This window comes from Haemaphysalis longicornis, unplaced genomic scaffold (assembly GCF_048455015.1).
Source record: "Haemaphysalis longicornis isolate Haplotype H1 unplaced genomic scaffold, Haemaphysalis longicornis Haplotype H1 scaffold_8, whole genome shotgun sequence".
NCBI lineage: Eukaryota > Metazoa > Arthropoda > Arachnida > Ixodida > Ixodidae > Haemaphysalis > Haemaphysalis longicornis.
The window spans coordinates 138,619,176-138,638,389 of NW_027526445.1; the positions used below are offsets into that span (position 1 = coordinate 138,619,176).

Sequence of the window (19,214 nt, forward strand, 5' to 3'; positions counted from 1 at the left end):
GGTGCTCCTGCGGCGACAAGCTGAAGCACCCTTTTGGGCGTAAAAATTTTTAGTGTGTACAGCTTTCGGGGAAACTTCGCAGAAAAATTCGTCCTCGTTCAGGATACGAACCCGGGACCACCGCTTGGACGAGGTCGAATGTTTCGACAACTGCGAATTTTTCTACAACGGCGAAGTTTCTGAGAAAGCTGTATAGCTTTCTTTTGTAGCCGTACGGCTGCGTTTCGGGCGGACATCAAAATTTCCTTCACGGAAACTTACTCCACCTTGGGAATTTTACCCTAAATCTGGTCGGTCTACAGCGCTTTGCTAGTCTACGCGTTTTATTTTGGTTGTGCCGTCCACCTGCTCGAACGCTGCTACCTACATTCACCTTAACGTAACTACATTCCATTTGCGCCCGAGCGCATACGGCGTAACCTTCGAGACTCTGGTATGAAGCTGGGCGATGAAAGAGAATGAAGTCAGCGGCTCACGTGTCACGGCGGCAGAATGTACGTGATTGGGCTGTCTTGAACAGTGGTAAAGTATGAGAGAAGTAATTAGACAGGTGATGACATGAGCAATTAGATCGACAATACAAATAGTTTGATAAACAATGGCGGCTAAAATGAAAGAGGGCGTGCTCACACGAAAAGTATGCAGTTTCGTGGGGCGACCCTAAATTTTTGTCTTTGGCTAGATGATATGCAGCATGCGCTTGTAATTAAGAAGCCGTTTTTAATAATTTGCGTGCAACGCGTGAGGTTTTTCATTTTTATTTTGCTGAAACGAAGACTTTCACGTGCCGGAAATTTTTCCTATGCGGGGAAATTTCCTGGTACTGTGACAGTTAATTGGGAACGCGCACTGCGCCGAAGAAAACGTGCACATCGGTGTCGAGCCAGAGCTGTTTACCGGGATAATAAGATGCGAGCCTTAAAGAGAACGCGATGGGTGGTGGAGAGCTAGTAGAGATAGAAAGCCACCGGCATGAGCTGTTCGTGAAAATTATCGCTGGTCGATAGGGTCATGACGAATGCGAGTCACTGGGGGAAGCGGAAAGTTTTCATCCGCTTCGATCTCGCGTCGTTAGAGAGTTTTAGCTTAGCGTGTTACCGTGTTTCCGTACCGTTTGCATAGTACCGGGACTCGATTGGGCATGTGAGCATTCATTCCGGCATGGTGGCTTAGTTGCTGTGACGGACAGTCCGCCTCTCCGTGCTTCCGACGGTGAGGAATGGCTGTCCTCTTCGCGCCCGCGCTCTTGCGCAGTCGAGTCACAATACAGCGAAAAGCAGTGTGGTAACACGCTAAAATAAAACTCTGTACTTAGGATTTTTAGCATAGGGTTATCGTTTTAAGTGCGAATGCACTTGTTAAGCGAGCCTGAAGCGTCCGCCGCCGTCCGCATAGCAACAGCTGCGGGTGCGTGCGCTCCTCGTCTTCCTTGGCAACGGGGGTAGATGGGCGCGCGCTGCCTGGCCGCTGACATTGCACATACCCACGTGGGGGATTGGCCAGGAATCTCCGCGTCTTCCTTGGCAACGGGGGGAGATGGGCGCGCGCTGGCTGGCCGCTGACATGGCACATACCCACGTGGGGGATTGGCCAAGAATCGGGCGTGAGAAGGGCTAATGCACCCGCTTAAAGGAGTACTGACACGAAATTTCACAGCTGAGATCCGCTCTAGCAATCAAGTACAACGACAACACAAATAGGTGTCTGTGATTAAATGCATCTTTCTTCCTTTGTAGTTGTGTGTGTGTGTGTGATCTCTCTTTCGCGAACATTACCGAACCGCGCAAATTCAACTCGTGCATTCGCACTTTCACATTCTTCCCCTCGGGGAAATGCGGGGAATTTTTTTACGTTACCGTCTACCGTGCTTGCGGGAGTAGGCTGCGCATGCGCGAGAGCTACCGCGAACGGTAACTTACCGGCACAGGCTTTGCCGTGGCCAGCGGGCTTCCTGAGCTGACGAAGTGTGCCCTCGCGTCTTGGTTACAGGAAACGCAGTGTGCTCGCTGGTTGATGCTTGGTACAGCCGATAGAAGTAATCTTAGTTGATGTTGTTTATTATGGTTCTCTTGTTAAGTGATGTTTTTCCCAGATCGGCCAGCAAAATGGCCGCCCCTACCTGGGCTAAGCCTCGCCCGCCTCAAATAGTTTGGATAACTTTCTGGGCTCGCGGAGGGCTTTTAGGCTTCGAAAATTGGGCTGGGTAAGGTAGTGTAGGTTATTGAGTAATTAATACAACATATTTCGCTCATTTCTTGCCGTAATATTTGGCGCCAGCGTAAATTCTAGTTTACCTTGATTTCAATTTCTACTTAGTAGATGGCGCCACCAACATGTTTTCGTTTTTAAAGCTCTACAGGTGATGCCTACAATATTCTCAAAACAACTAATGTTACTGTGAACGCTTCATCCGAAAAGTGAAACATTGAAGGTACTTTAAATGAAAGCAAATAGATATGAGCAATAAAATTATGCGTGATCTGCTTTGAGACAAATTCATTAGATGTCGCTGCCTGCAGAACGGCAGCCGGAATACGCAAACCGCAAGTATGTTTAAACTTGTCCTGTTTTCAGCGGTAAACGCAAAATCCGGCGTCCGGTAACACGGTAACAATATGCTAAAACTCCCTATTGTTCGACGCCGCCGTTGGGTTAACGCGTTGCGATGAACGCGGTTCCGTCTGCAAGTGCCGTCTGTAGAGCCGCCATCTTGTAACAGGGTGGACCTCTTATCTACCTGCTCCACCTCAGCTATACCCTTCCATTCCCGAAGGCATATGTTGACCGCCTTCCTAGGTCTTAATTGTGGTTACAGTGTACACCCGCCGCGGTGGCTCAGTGGCTAAGGCGTTGCGCTGCTGAGCACGAGGTCGCGGGTTCGATTCCCGGCCGCGGCGGCCGCTTTTCTGATGGAGGCGAAAAGCAAAAACGCCCGTGTGTACGAGATTTCGGCGCACGTTAAAGATCCCCAGGTGGTCAAAATTAATCCGGAGCCCTCCACTACGGCGCGCCTCATCGCCTGCGTTGCGTCGGCGCGTTAAACCCCACAATCAATCAATCATCATGGTTACAGTGTACACAGGCTTGCGGCTGGTGGAGAGAGGTAGCCGCGGGGAGAAATGGAGCAGTGGAACGGAGTTATCAGGTTGTCCATTCCATGTCCGTTTTGAAGCTTCATTTCGAGCGGGCCCTGATTGGTTGAAAGCAGACAGCCCAATTTTGACGCAGCACAAGCAAGGCTGGACGTCAGTTAATGCGCATGTCGTTAGTTGGAGCCTTTACGAGCACAGTTGCGTCATGATTGAAATGAGCGCGAAGTGGACATTTTTTAAACGTACCCAACTCGGAATTCCGCCTCCTAATGAGCAAGCCAGACAGAACAAACTATAGTACACCCCAATGACACGCCAATAAATATTTTTGTTTTCTCTCTCTGATGTTTATTCTCTCTCTCTGTCTCTCTCTCTCTCTCTCTCTCTCTCTCTCTCTCTCTCTCTCTCTCTCTCTCTCTCTCTCTCTCTCTCTCTGGCGTTGTGTTTCGCACAGGGCTAATGTTACTGCCGGCTGGACCGGTCATGATTCAAATCACGGCGACTCGCCTTGCTTTTGTGCGCACCACATACAACGACCAAAGTATTTGCCGACTTCCAATGACATAGTTGGTACTCTGATTGATTGATTGTAGGTTTTAGCGCGCCCACGCAACGCAGGTGATGAGGCGCGCCGTAGTGGAGGGCTCCGGATTAATTTGGACCACCTGGGGATCTTTAACGTGCGCCGAAATCGCGTACTCGCGGGCGCTTTTCCTTTTCGCCTCCATCAGAAAAGCGGCCGGCGCGGCCGAGAATCGAACCCGCGTCCTCGTGCACGGCAGCACGACGCCTTCGCCACTGAGCCACCGCGGCGGGTAGTTGGTACCCTGAGCATTGCGTAGCCCCCACTGATGGTATATGCGCTCTGTGTGTTACATCAATATTTGGTCCCGTCGGCAGTTTAAATTTAAGAAAGAGAATGGGGAAACGAAAAGGAGTGGAAACACCAGCGCCAACACAAAAAAAAAAAACCCCAAAAAACGTCGTGTAGCGACTCCAGGGGTCAGCGACAACAACTTTACTTTGCACTTATGCTGGCGCGCTTCCGATCGCTGGCACGTTCTTTAAACATCGCCACCGTCACTTCTAGCGCTTCCGTTCTCCATCCATGTTTCTCCAGTGATGTATTTTTGCCTCGGGGCGTTTTGGTTTTCCGTTTTGGCGCTATAGAACGTACAGCAGCTGTGTACCGTGCCTCTCTTTTGTGAAAAAAGAGGTCGTACCTACATCGTGCATTAGACGCATTCTTTCGACCTCTTCCGCCATCCCATTTTTCGCTTTTATTATTCCTTTCTAGCTGATGCTTTCGCTGGTATTCAGTGGATTTGTATTTGGCGCGCAGTTGCTTGTTGGCGCGCGTGAAAAATGTGGCGCGGTGTATTCGGCCTGGCTGGCGGCAGCAGCCTCTTCGTGTCTTTACTTCTTCTTCTGGGCCGATCCGGAAAGTGTCTCCATGTTGCTTCAAGCTGCTGCTCTACAAATGGGTTCGCAAAGCGTCTATCACCGTGTTCCATCGTCTTCTCCCTCTACACCGAGTGGCGACAGCGGAAGGACATTGTGTTTGTCGCTTCGTGATTTTCGCTTTCATCGCTGTGTTCGAGCCCCACTCTTTGCTCGGTACGCTTGCCTTCCCAACACATTTTCCTTTCGACTTGAATTCTGGTTTTGAGAGGTTCTCGTCTTCGCCGCCTTTCCCGCCCGCTTTTTTTTTATACGTTTCGATTTCGACGCCTCCTTTTTACGCATCAAAGAGATCGCGTATCGCGAATACACGGGCTTTCGTTGTCGTCAGCTTGTCGGGGAATTCGATGCGCTCGCGAAAGTCGGGCCATCTGCGTCCAAATGGAAAACCAGCCTCATGGCCTCGTCTTCGCATTACGGACTTTTGAGTACATAAAAGGACTGCACCTGACAATGCTCAAAGCGTATTTTTTGTTCGCATCGTGCTTGTATTTCTGCGGCTACCGGTTCGACTTGTTCCTGTTGTCGAAATGACCCTAAAGATCGGAGGTGTAACGTGAACGACTCATTTAGCTTAACCATCTTCAGACCTTCCCACGCTACAACCCCGACTTTACCGTGAGCCCATGACGTGTTCAAAGTTTAAGGCCTTAAAAATGAATAAATTACGGGATGTCACCCTGCACAAAGTCAGCTAAGTATAATACTTACGCACACTTGTTTCGATAGGAGTTTGGAGCAGGCGTCCTCTCTTGCAAGTGTGGAGCATATTAGGAAGATTCAGGCGAAGAAAGCGCGCAAGGGTCTTCATTGAAAGCTGGTTAATTCGAACTTCAATAATTGCAATTTATGAATAATTCGACCTGTGCGAATTGGCCCAGCCAAGCTCTGCAGAAGTCTCTGTATAAGAGAGAGAGAGAGAGAAATCACTTTATTTGCCAAGCAAGTTGGCTAGGAACGCGTGGTGGCTGCCGGCCGAAGGCTAGCGGTGACGGTGGCAGCTCGGTCAACCAGAAGTAGCTGCAACCCCGGTTGCGAGCTGCCCAGCGCGTTCTCCCACTGCTCGACGCTGGAGATGGGGCGGAGTGGGTTAAGAGGGCAGGCCCACATGGCGTGGGTTAGAGTGTCCAGGGAGTCACAGAGGGGACAGTTGGGTAAAGGGAACTCAGAGGGATAGATTTTGTGGAGGAGGGACCGACTGGCGAGGGATTTTGTCTGAAGGAGTCGCCATAGGCGCTCCTGATCGTTGGTGAGGGATCTGTGGGCAGGGGGATAGCGGCGGCGGGAGAGGCGGTAATGCTCCGTGACCTCTTGGTACGAGAGCAGTCGATCGCGGGCCGACCGAGCACCTTGGTAGGGAGCAGGAGCGAGCCCAGCGCGGCTGGTGAGTTCTCGTGCTGCTTTGTGGGCCGCCTCGTTTCCTCCCACCCCAGTGTGGGCCGGAGTCCAGACGATGTCGACTGGTTGATGAGGGGGATTTTGGAGGATAATTTTGAGTGCCGTAGCCGAAATGCTGCCGCGAATGAAGTTTTGAACGGCCGTCTTCGAATCAGTGATTATAATGTGTGGTTGCAGCCTAGTGATAAGGGCCAGGGCTATTACCGCCTCTTCCGGCGTTGCGGGGTAAGGTGTCCGTACGGTAAGGGAAGTGACTGGGGGAGAATTGGGGTGAGTGACCACTGCGAGAGCAAACCCTTCCGCGTGTCGGTACTCAGCGGCGTCTACATACATGGTGGTGGGGGAGATGGGGTATTTTTCTGAAAGGGCACGGGCGCGCTGGCACCTGCGCTCCGCGTGATGCACTGGGTGCATGTTGCGCGGGAGTGGACGTATGCAGAGGCAGTCTCGGATGTCTCGAGGCAACGAAGCTTCGTTCTCTACCGCTGCCGCGATGCCAATTCGTAAGCGGTGAAGAATTTGCCGCCCTGTGTAAGTGGTAGAGAGGCGGCGTAACTGATTAATACGATGGGCCTCTAGTAGCTCGTGGGCAGTATTGTATACTCCCAACGAGGCGAGTCTGGCAGTGGGCGAGTAGAGGGGGATTTGTAATGCTGCCTTGTATGCCTTTCGGATGAGGCAGTCAATTTTGTCTATGTCGGAGGTGGTAAGCTTAAGGTAGGGGAGAGAGTACGTGATCCGACTGATGATGAAAGCCTGAACTAGACGGATTCGTTCTCTCCCCTTGAGCCCGTGGTGACGGCTAGCGATTCGTCGAATAAGGCCAATTGTTTGATTTATTTGAGAGTTAAGTAGGGATAGGAATTTAGCGTTACCTCGATTGCGTTGTATAATTAGGCCTAGCACCTTAAGGGTTTGCACCTCTGGGATTATTCGGTTGCCGAGGGAAACTTGTATGTTCGGCGAATCACGACAAGACCGGGCACGGAGAATGAGCAGGGCAGATTTTTCTGGAGAACAGGATAACCCAGCGAGTTGCGCCTCTGTATAAGAAAGCACGTTAATTCGAACGCGAGTGTCCTCCGACCCGGATAATTCGAACTACGCGCACGCGCGCGAGAAGGCAGCTTGTAAAAATATCGAAAGTCGCACCCGTAGGTAAAATGAATCCTTTCGAACTTGAATTACGGGTTTAATTTATAAAACACGGAGCTAGTTCCCAGTGACGGTAAATTTTCCCTGGTTACTCCGCTTCCGAACCAGCTTATGCCTTCCTTATTTCTCGTAGGAGAAATTGTGTTCAAGCGCACAACGCCACTGGCCCAACGGCACGCGCAGCATAATTCTTTTTTCCCTTTAATTTATTAGCATCCCAGTGAAAACTTCGCCGTGAGTCAACGCCATCATCTCGTTGGTCTGGCGGATTCACAATGGTGTCGTCGTCATCCTTCAGGGTACCGGCGTGCTTCCGCTTTAACCTTCTCATGCACCAGCGCCGTAGTCACTCGTACATCCAATCAGCTTCCTCTGAAAGAAAATGATGCAAGAGAATGAGACAGCTAATTAGAGGGTGGTATGCGGCGAATAAGAGGAGAGCCAAAGAATGGACGAGCTGTATAGTGTCCAAAAGAACCGTCTAGTATGAGAGAAAGAGAGAGATAGATAGATAGATAGATAGATAGATAGATAGATAGATAGATAGATAGATAGATAGAGAGAGAGAGAGAGAGAGAGAGAGAGAGAGAGAGAGAGAGAGAGCAAAAAAAGAAAGAAAACATGTATTTAAAGAGCTCCCCCTTATGGGGCGGTGGCGGGTGCCCACACGGCCGCAGCGACCTAGAGGCCTCGGGAGGTGACTAGCACCTGGTCCGAAACCTCGGAGCTCCGAGACTTATTTCTCCAGGTGCATAACAACGAAACGCCTGGTAGCGTCCCTCTGACCTTCAAGCGCAGCCGAGGTCACGCAAGCGCGTCGTGCGGTTTTGCGGCGCCGAAACCGGCGCCGTCAGCCACGCTGCAGACGCCCACCGAACAAATTTGCGGCGCCGACAGAATTGATGCCGTGCGTATACGATATTATGTAGTAAAAAAGCACAGACAGAGACCGCATAGAGGTTTTGTCCCTTTTAGTGGAGCTAGTAACGAGAGACGAATATAGGAGTTACTTTGCAGCTCGATATGGTCAATCCGGCTGTTTACGCGCAGACGTTTTCCTTGTAGAGCAGCTTGTGCACAGCGAAATGAGCACAAGGGGCCGCGGATACAAAATAAAACTTCTTTTCTATCAAAATAACAAGCCTCCATTAACTGTATCAGCTCCATTCCAACCAGAAAAGACGCCTTTAACTGACAAAACACGATATTGAAAACTTTCAAAGTTCGCGCTACAGTGACGTAATACGGGCCAGCGATGGGCCTCCTCGATTATCAGTCCCGGATCGTCCGCGGACTGCCCAAGACGCGATCCGGCGCTCGTTTTCCCCATGTATTCCCACAGGGCTTCCGGACTGCCCGCGGACCGTCCAGGACTGGTAAATCGAGGAGGCCCAGTATAGACGCACTTATTAGTCCTGTTTACTGCAGGTTAGCATTCAAGTGATACGACTAAACAAAAGTAGAGGCCCCCTGCAATCGCGCAATCATGTTTCTTGGCGGAGGCTTAATGAGCTCGGCGGCCGCCAATCCCACAAACAATATTCTATGACGTCATTATGTAACGTCATTGAGACTCCGCCACAAAGTTGCTGAGGAGTCACCACTGCTACTTGATATGTTTTTTTTAATATCACGAATATTTGTTTGAAGTTCGCGATAAAATGGGCATCATTGTTGTCGGAAGAAAGCAATATTTGTAATCAACTAAACTGCTACTTTGTCTTCGTCGCCGCGTCAAAGGGTCCATGCAGAGAAAAATGCAAGTTTGTTTGATTCGAAAGATTTCGTGTTTTATAGTGCACCGAGCGCTTGTCCGGAAGCAAACGATGCCGTATTCGCTGATAAATTAACCAATTCACGTTAAAATTTCGATTCTCCGCCAAATCGTGTGTTTTCGTGACGTCTGCCATCAACTCACAGGGGCGGGTATTCAAACGAGCTTCCAGTGGGTCGTTAGGCTCTGCAGCCTTGCTTACTGTCAGCACGCTCAGATGGCGCTGCCATACTGAGCCGCGGACCGTTGTCTGCCGTTGCTTCGTTTGTGACCGTATTTGCAGCTGGCTTGCTTTTGCTACGGTAGAAAGTAACATTTCGTGAAACATGGGGCATGGTCGACAAACAGAGTCACGTAAGACAACGTCCCTTACGCCAGTCGGCCAGTGTGGTGTAAGACAACCCCAAAGCGGCGGACTGCTGAACAGCCCAGCACCAACAACAGTGCGCATTGGTACTTCTATGTTTACATCTATTTTCGTCACTTTCGTTGTTTACCCCACCATTTTTACTGCTGTGAAGTGAATATGCATTACATTTAAGCGCAAATAGCTCGTTCTGCAAGCTTATAAGCCCCGCCTAATTTGTGTTTGCTTTTGCCGGCCTCAGCCAAACGCACAGCTGGGCTACTGATACCATAGGTTCTGTTGCGGGAAATGAGCTGGTGGGTCGCATGGTGATTTCCTTTTTTCCTAATTATGTCGCTTATTTGAGCGAAGTGTGCTTTAAAAGTGGTGTCAGTATGATTCTAACGAGGCAGCCTTCCGAATGAACAAAAGTTGCGTTTTGTCTGCTTGATCCCTTTAAACGTAGAGAATATTTTCTGTCCTCGATGTACCATTCACGGTACGGAGGGGAGGCGGAATACCACGAGTGAATAACCACGAGTGAATAAAACGCTGTACGTCGACATCGTCGCTTAACTCACCCGGCAAGTCTTGGGCCATGCGTCTCCAGGTAGGCATCGTCGTGCTTTCTAGCATTCGGGATGCGGGGGAAAAAGCGAAGAAAAGAAATTGGTCACATTTGACCTTTCACGTAGGAACGCCGTGGAGTGCTAAAAATTAGTAAATGAACGGGCGAGTAATCAAGCGAACAAGAAAAAGAAAGCAAGCAGAGCAGGTAGAATTTACATTCCTATAATGGTGCCCGGAGCCACCTCTTCTTGGCCAACGCAAGCGCGAACGCGGGTATGCCCCATGGGTTCGGGGCGGAGCGTGTTTCTTTACGAAGGCAATAGTCTTTTTTGGGCTACCTAAACGTGAAAATTATGGTCTGTCTGTTGCCTCTCGGCTTAACCGCCCGGCCAAGAACCGATGTAGGAATGCTTGACCAGAAAGTATACATAGGAGGGAACGCACCCAAAACACTATGGGTGCGTTCCAATTCACACTTTAGACGGCTTCGTTGCCGTCTTCGCGGACCGTCCGCCATGTTAAGCCCCGCTCAAATTCAAACAAAGCAGTCAACGAAGACTGCTTCGAAGAGGTAGCGTCGAAGTCAGCAACGATGCAGGCTATTTCGTGTCTAAACCAGAGCTCTTCGATGTAGGCAGTTGCGAAACTCCGCCTCAAAAAACGGCCCGCACCTAGACCCCCCCCGCTCCCCTTGGTTTAGATCGTGCGTACCGTGGCGCCACTGCGGCCGCCGCATGTACTATCCAAAAAACAAACGAATTATTCAAACTGACCATTTAACATTAATTTTTTAGAAGTGCTTAATTCCTTAAATTCTTTACTTTCGTGCTTTCGTAAGTGATTAATTGCTATATTAACTCCAGTTTTTAGGTTGCGATTGTTTCTGCGCCCGCGCATCTGCCTCGACCAATTGGCGCTTGTGCGGGCACTCCGGCACAACATAGGTCCGAACTGAAGTACTAAATTTGCAGTTATCGTTTGGCCTAAAGCTCATTGTATGCCAAAACTAATCTAGTAGCCGATCAAGCGGTTCTGAATAATCAATTTCAGCTGGCATAAAGCCGTCGAAGCGACTTATTTATTTTTTTGCCGCCAGAAGACCGAAGAGGACGCGCAGCAGACGACAGTGCGCAAGTGATGGTTGATTCCATGGCCGCATTTCTTTTTACTACTTTTGCTTCGTATGTATATAAAACGCTTGCATAGTTTCGCACATTGGGATCCTTTGGCATAACAAATTTACGTAAGCACTCAAATACCTTTTTTAGCCCAGGTCGTCGAGCGGCGAAGCAAGTTGTATAGTTTATTTTGTCACTAAAAGATGGCGCCACTGCAAAACAAGATCCAAAGCAGTGGACCGATTGTAGGGCCACTTTTTGATGCATGAGGCCTATGGGGAGTTTCGCAACTCCTATATCAAGTAACTCTGGTCTCAACTAATAAGTGACGCCAGCGCCACCTTTTTGTGCGCTAATGTTGTGACAACTTATATTGTTATTTTATTGAAATATTTGGTATAATTTACTGATGGCAAAGCTGCTTTTGTTCAGTTTTTAAATGATATAATGTTGTGAATAATAACGGTAATATTATTTACGAAACCTGCGGCTTGCGTTTCTCAACATGTCTGCTTCAAAGTTGTCGTCTACGTTGGTGACCGCTGCGCCGTTCCAATTCTGCTTCCTTTAGACGTCTAACTAGACTGCTTCGTAACCTGTCTATCAAGCTGTCTGCGAATTGGAACGCAGCCTATATCTGCGTCCATGGCTCGTACATATCCACATTATTGAGCGCGTAAAGGAATCCTCGAGGACGTTTCAGGCAGAGTATGTTCATAAGTGAGAGCAGTAGCGTCTTTTTTTATTAAAAGAATACGCATTCGGTTGTTTTCAGCGCCACGTTGACAGCTAACTCGAAGAGAGACGAGATGAAAGCACACACTGAAACGGAAGGTGTCGGCTCGAGCTGCTCGAAGCACAGCAAAAGCAAACGGTTCCAAGGTATGGCCAGCGAGCGGCGTGAACGCGGGAAAATTGGATCACACTGAGAAAATCTTAGTTGCTTCAATGGGGCAGGAATGATAGGGTAGGGAAAGAGAGTGAGGGCCAGGAAGGGGAGAGAGTAGAGAGCGCTGCATGGTAGGAGTGACGAACATTACTGTATTTCGACTCACTCACTCACTGGTTTATACCGCACATTTGTTTGGCAGGTTCGGTAAGCTGGCTATTGGCGCGAATGTTCGGTAGTTTTTAAAGTGCAGGGCATTTTAGAGGCTCGCTTTATCGTGGTATCTCGCTCGCTGGACCCAAGTAGAGCCACACGGCGTTTCGTCGTAGCGGCTGTCGTCGCGGCGCAACCCAGGGGCTTCGAAAGCCAAGCGGCTTATATAGTCGTAAGAGTTCGAAACTCGTGAACCGCTGGCGCTTGTCCCCCCGTTGTTTAGCGCGAAGAAAATTGCAGGTACATTTGAGGCAAAATATACGTAATTAACCGGCAGCGCCCGCGTTCATTTAGTTAGGAACACTCGTTGGGTTGGTATTTGCGATAGTAAGCGGGGAAAAAAAAAATGTGGCGGTGCAACGCCGGCACCTGCGAGAGGAAAACCAAGCACAAAAATACACAACTCCCGCCGGCGCAGTTTCAGGCAGGGGGCGCGCGAGCACTGCTAGGGCGGGAAATTTGAAATGTATGGGGTGGTAGCAGTGAGCGGATAACGGCGGTACAGTCCATTATGGCGAATCAGTGCTCTGCACTTCCGACAGTTTTCACATTGAGTGGAACGGCTTTAATTTTTTTTCTCTGTGTGCGGGCACTTACCGGTCCATTCCGGTAGATAGGACGTGAGTGGCAGGAGGCTCCTTCTTGCGCGGGCCGCCGCTCCGTTAGGCCGGGCTTGAGTGCATAAAGTACGCATCATAAATGCCATGCCGCCAAAAAGAAAACTTCGTACGTGTCCCGACTGCAGGAGTTCAGGCTGCGGTGGAGTGGTTAACTGATTACAATTACTTGGAGCTGGGGTGTGAGCAGCTAAAGCCCGAGCGGGAAGAGATCTGAGGTAGCGAATTGGGCGAGTTGGAGTGGTTCATAATGGTCAGCGCAGACGAAAAGCGGACAGGAAGAGCACAAGCGCTGGCTAGCAACTGAACTTTTAGTAGAAAAAAAACACGTGTTATATAAGCAAAAAAGTGAGACAAAAGCCACAAACGGCTAAAAAAAAAAATAAGTCACGCAACCACTTCAACACCCTTCTTCTCTAGGAAGACAATTCTTATCATATGTAAGCGAAATTGACGGATGGCTCACGCACGTGTCTCGGCTCTCGATAATCTTATAAGCTCCGGTTTTTTCCCGCGTGCGCTGGCTTTTGCTTCTCATCATCACGACTGTCCGATTAAAAAGCGGAACGCAGCTACACTCTTTGCAGTGGCGGGACAAGTGCTGTCACAACGGTCAGCGCAGACGAAAACCGTACAGGAAGATTAAGGAAGAAAAGCAGCGCTTGTGCCGTTCTTACTCTTCTTCTTGTCTGGTTTTTGTCTGCGCTGACCACTATGGAATCTGAGGACATGTCTAAGCGCTTATGGTAAACTGTGAATGGGAAAGCATTGATCTCGAATTGAACGGCGCTGGGTGCTTCTTGGAGCGACAGGTGTGCACCAAGCGCTATAGTACACAATGCGCCGCACCAGAGCATACAGGCCGCTCTGGTCTCGAAAGTCAGGGGTGTCACTTCGCACTGAATATTGTCGCTTGGATTGAAGCTGTTCAATTATCGAAGGCGTTCGTTATTCTAGTGAAATTGGTTAATTTGTGGTATGTTGAAACTTGCAGTCATAATATAGGGGCCATGCAGACAAAATACAAGTTTATTTTATTCGAAAGATTTCGTGTTTTATAGCGCCTCCAGCGCTTCTCCGGAAGCAAATGATGCCGTATTCGCAGATAAATTACTCAATTTACGTTAAAAGTTTGATTTTCCCTCCAAATGGTGTGTTTTCCAGACATCAGCAATGAAGTCATAAGTGCGCGTATTCCAAGAAACTTCCACTGCTTCATTCGGCTCTGCAGCCTTGCTTGCTGTCAGTCCTCCGTGATGGCGCTACCACACTCAGCCATGAACCATTGTCCGCCGTTGCTTTGTTTTTGACCGTAATTGTACCTGGCTTGTTTTTGTTACTGGAGAAAGTAATCGTTTCGTGAAACATTTGGTATTCTTCACAAACGCGATCACGTAAGACAACGTCGCTTACGCTAATCGGCCAGTGCCTTGTAAGACAACTCCAAAGTGGCGGTCTGCTGTGCAGCTAAAACAAGCATAGCGCGCCCAGTACCAACAGCACTGGGCATCGGTACTTATATGTTTACGTGTATTTTCGTAACTTTCATTGTTTACCGCCCCATTCTTACAGCTGTAAAATGAATACACATTGGATTTAAGCGCAAATAGCCCGTTCGGCAAGCTTATAAGCCAATCGCACAGCTGGGCACATATGACATCATAGGCTCTGTTGCGGGAAATGAGCTAGTGGGTTGCAGGGCTGATTGATTGTAGGCTTTCAACGCGCCGACGCCACGCAAACGGTGAGGCGCGCCGTAGTGGAGCGCTCCGGATTAATTTTGACCACCTGGGGATCTTTAACGTGCGCCGAAATCTCGCACACACGGGCGTTCTTAATTGCTTTTCGCCTCCATCAGAAAAGCGGCCGCGACGGCCGGGAATCGAACCCGTGACCTCGTGCTCAGCAGCGCAGGGTCGCATGGCCATTCTCTGTCTTTCCTAATTATATAGCTTATTTGAGCGACTTTTCCCTTAAATGTGGTGTCAGTATGATTCTAACGAGGCCATCTTTCGAATGAACCAAACTTGTGCTTTGTCTGCATGGCCCCTTTAAAGGTGCCATGAAGACAAAATACAAGCGTGGTTTATTAAAGAGAATGTTTCGTACCTGTAACAACGGTACCAATGTCATCTGGAACTTCGCCCAAGTAACAGAGGCATTAAACAAAATAGAAGAAGCAGTGGCGACTCCCCAGCCAATCGCCAAAACAAGATTCTGTGACGTCATAGACTTTCCAGCCAATCTCCGTGGATTTCTCTATGGCGTCACAGAATCTTGTTTTGGTGATTGGCTGCCCCGATAAGGGCCACCGTCAAGAAGCATGACTGGACGATTGTAGTGGTGCTTCTAGATCGGATTAATCGTATTAGTTGTATGATAGCGGGCAGTTAATACATTTGATAAGTTTTTGGGCTGACCTCTGTTGTGTCACACCTGCCCATAACTAGGTTTGTTTGTTTTCGGGTTTTATATTTTTTTAAAATCGGGGGCGGGGGGGCATTAAAAATCGGGTGCTATTTTTCAAACTGTTAATCGGGGAGAAGTCGAGTTTCTTATAAAACTATTCCCAAATTAGTTTTTTTTTTATAGTTAAACGTATAAATGTACTATGTAACAAGCTCAGTTCATTTTATGAGATGGTATTACGAGCTTCGTGAGTTTCTTATCTCTAACTCGTTAAAATAAGTGGCTGTTTCAAGCTGGCAGTCGGGTGAACGCCTTGGTTTCTTTTGGAATGAGTCCGAAATTATGACGGTAAAGGGCATAGATAAGTTCAAAACCACAGAAACTATTTATTGACAAAAAGGCAGTCATGCTTTTTCTAGACACTCTTATTGACATGCATTACTATCTGCGCCCGCAACATGTCATTCTTTACTCGGCACCTGTCCGATCGTTGAACGTATCTCAGCTGGGAGAAAGCTGTCTCGACATCACAGCTTCCGCTGGGTAGTCACAAAGACGTCAGCTTTCGCCAGCATGGGGCAGCGAGGGGAAGCGTCATGGCAATACTCAAGAAGTTCTTAGGCTTGGTTTGTGGGGCTTCTTTCCAGCGAGTACCGTCTGAGGACGGCGGACCGGCAGCCCTGAAGTGTGCAGATCGCAGCCTTGAAAAGGTCCGTTCAGTGAGAAGTCGGGTTTAATTCGGTTCTCCTGAAACATGTTCGGGGTGTAAAAATCGGGTGAAATCGGGTTTTGGACGATAACGAACAGCCTTATCTTTAACGCGTTACTGCTGCGTGAAATTACTGCTGCGCGCAATAGAGCTAAGTCAGAGCTGATAATTTCTCCGGACCAGAAAAAAAAAAAAAAAAAAACCTTTAACATTTACGTTATAGCCTAACTTTGATAGCGCAGTGGGAAATGTTGTGCAGATGTTGGAGCACCGTGAGGGGCTTCTTTTCGCAGGCAGCGCAGTCTGCCGGTGCGCTGAATCGCAGCACTCTATTTTCTTTAACAATTTTTCTGCCACAGACACCAATACAGGCTCGTGATACCCAGCACTTGTCAGGCGGGAAGCCTGCGCGATAAGGCTACATTCTAGGTAGGGGCAGCTAGAGGGACTTTGTCAAGCGAACATTCACGATGCCGCGCTTTACAAAGGCTTGGGGTGGACGGATAAAAAAGGCAGGAGTGATTTCTTCCCTCGGTCTCGTACATAAAGCGCATGTGATGTCTGGATATGCTTAGTCTTTAATAGAATTGTTGCAGCAAACCGTTATAGAGGCACACAAGATACAGTCACTAAGTGAACTCAGTATCGTCATGCCGTCGATCACCCTCACCATCTGGCTGCGGCGCGATAGGAGGTTACGAGTGGAAAGAGCCAGGCGTCACGCCATTTTTTTTTATCTCATTCGTGTTTGTGTCCATTGTATACATTCGTGGCTGTTTCGTCAATAAAGCTTGGTTACCCGCCGCGGTGTCCCAGTGTCTAAGGCGTTTGCGCTGCTGAACACGAGGACGCGGGTTCGATTCCCGGCCGCGGCGGCCGCTTTTCTGATGGAGGCGAAAAGCAAGAAGGCCCGTGTGTTCGAGATTTCGGCGCACGTTAAATATCCCCGGCCACGTGGTCAAAATTAATCCGGAGCCTTCCACTACGGCGCGCCTCATCGCCTGCGCTGCGTCGGTGCGTTAAATCCCAGGATCAATCAATCAAATAAAGCTTAGTTAAATCAGACTTCTTCAATGCGGTGACTCTGCTTAAAGACAGCGCCTGTTTTGCGCCCTATCTAGCCCCGTCTTTCACGCCGCGGATTGCCGTCGCATTTCAATCACCGCACTCCAGGCTCCAACTCTGCCCCTCTGCCATATCATCGTTCATGATTTTCGTTTATTTCGCTCTAGTAATTTATGGTAATTCCTTTTCATTACTTTATTATGTTATTGATTTTTACCAAGTATTTCTTAATTGTCTATTACTTTACTGTAGCGCAGCGCAGTGCTATCTGTAGGTACAGTAAACCGTCGTTATGACATAATTGGTTTGTAGAAATTTTTTATTATTTTTTATTTATTCATACTGTAAGCCAAATTAAAGGCTCATACAGGAGTGGTACAGTGCAAGAAATACGACACTTTAACAAATCTCTTCAAAGGTGCTAGCATACAAGGGCTAATAATAGCGATGTATGATTATATTTCACAGGTTAACACACTTTCATTGATATGCAGAGTTATACAATATTTCAACTTTAGCAACAAACATGTCCACAGAAGGCGCTTCAACAACTTCACTAGGTAATTTATTCCATGTTTCGTGGTTTGTGGAAAATAGGAAAATTTGAAAGGGTTACTACGAGGAACAAAATGCCTGATATTACAGCTATGGCTGGTTCTACGTGAATGATAAAAAGGAGGCCGTATATACGAGTCTTTGTCTATGTTTAGGGCGCCGTGTTAAAGAAGAAAAAGCAACTTTAAGGATGACACCTGTCTGCGGAATTTTAAAGGGACCCTGCTACACTTGCCATCGACTACTGGTACTGTATTTTGGGATAAAGTCTATTGTCCCAGAAATCTCCTCCCGCATGAATTATGAAAATCCGTTCACAATTAATGAAACTACGCGCGATGAGAAATCGCGCATAATCGTTCCCTCTCAACTCGAGCGCGGACAAGGCGACGAAACCTGCGCGCTCTCTCCCGGAGAGGGGGGCGGCTCGCGGCGTTCTCTTCGGCGGCCTTCGATATATCACATGCCGGGTAGCTTTCTCCTTTTCTCCGCAACGCGGAGGGGCCTATTAACGGTCTGGTGCCACAAAAAAGCAGGCATGGGTTCCTGCTCGCAAATGCGCGCTCGGGCTGGTAGGGCGTTTTTGAAGCAATAAACGTTTGTAGTCGAGTGGTCCCGTTGAAAGGGAAGTATTGAGCTCCTCACTCAAACTCCGCGAGCACTCAAAACACAAAATAAACGGCAAAACTGTGCCTACAGGTTCAGGCATTGAAGAGGTTCGCACACAGCGATGACGACGACGGAAATGGGAGAATCTAGCCGCGAAGTTGACCAGTGACAGCCGATCGGGCAGCCATGGCCTATGTGACGTCCCTTAGGCCATGCATAATGAGGACAACTGAAGAGAGAGCGGTTTGTTTTTCTGCGTCTTTCACATCGATTTGCGCGCTCACCGATTCCCGTGCACGTGTAATATTTGGCTCAGGTATTCCTGGCAGTGTAATCTAAACGTCGCGCAGGTTTACTTGTACTGCTCAAAGAGTGTTGCAGGGTCCCTTTAGTGTTGGTAGGCAATCTTGGTAGCGGAGTGCGGTTATGCTATCGTACCGTGAGTATCTCGAGTAAATGAAGCGGAGGGCCATATTTTGTATGTGTTCTATCTTATTATTTGAGCTTTGTTCGAGTTTTTTTCCCGAGCCCCAATATAGGTAGAGCTACTATTCCCGCTTTAAGGAAGTGCCGTTTATAAAGAAATGAATTTCTTGTCCCGAAAACTTAGCTGTTGCGGGGGTTTTTACTGTTCGTGCATAAATAATGGCCTTCCGTGTAAAATACTCTAACTCAGAACTGCAAACCCCGCGGTTTTTCTGCTTAACATTGGCGCGAAAACTGTCACCGCACGTATGAAAATTCATAGACGTGTAGTGCTCTGTTTTAAAGAAAAAAAACCATTTCGTGCCGTACAAGCAACAATAACGAACAATTTGACTAACGAGTGGCTCACCTTCGGCTGTTGCGAGTACCAAGGTTATGGTCAGAGCCAGGAAAAGAACTCGGAGAGATGCCATGCTGTCGTTACGCAGTGTGCTCGGCTGGCGTTTGTGAAGGACGACGAAAGTTTTGTGCTGCTCAGTTATAAAAATAGGCTCGTGGCGCTACGGAGATTTCACAAGTAGCTTCTGTTCTGATGTTCCCTTCTAATTAACGGCTGTTGCCGTCGTGCCTTTGTTTCCACGTGCGCTACTTCCCATTGTGTTGCGTTCTCCTAGTCGTACTTCTTTAACCCGATCACGCGGATAACGCTTCTCCTCGCATTCTTTATTCGCTCTCGTCAGGTACCAGCGTCTTTTCATCGGGCCGTAAATTCAAGCCGCGAGGCGAGCCTTTCAGCTTTAGTAGTCGT

General features: G+C 48.6%; 1 protein-coding gene and 1 long non-coding RNA gene across 3 annotated transcripts in view; one reads left to right on the top strand and one right to left on the bottom strand.

Annotated features, from left to right (window-relative positions):
- Positions 1-19,214, top strand: part of LOC144149940 (beta-1,4-glucuronyltransferase 1-like) — a 279,455-nt gene that overhangs the window by 178,066 nt on the left and 82,175 nt on the right. The window lies entirely within an intron of this gene.
- Positions 7,144-18,991, bottom strand: LOC144149893 (uncharacterized). Its single transcript, XR_013318381.1, has 4 exons — positions 18,816-18,991; positions 12,614-12,688; positions 9,808-9,855; positions 7,144-7,478 (listed from the first exon to the last, which is right to left on the bottom strand). It is a non-coding gene; the product is annotated as an uncharacterized LOC144149893 (long non-coding RNA).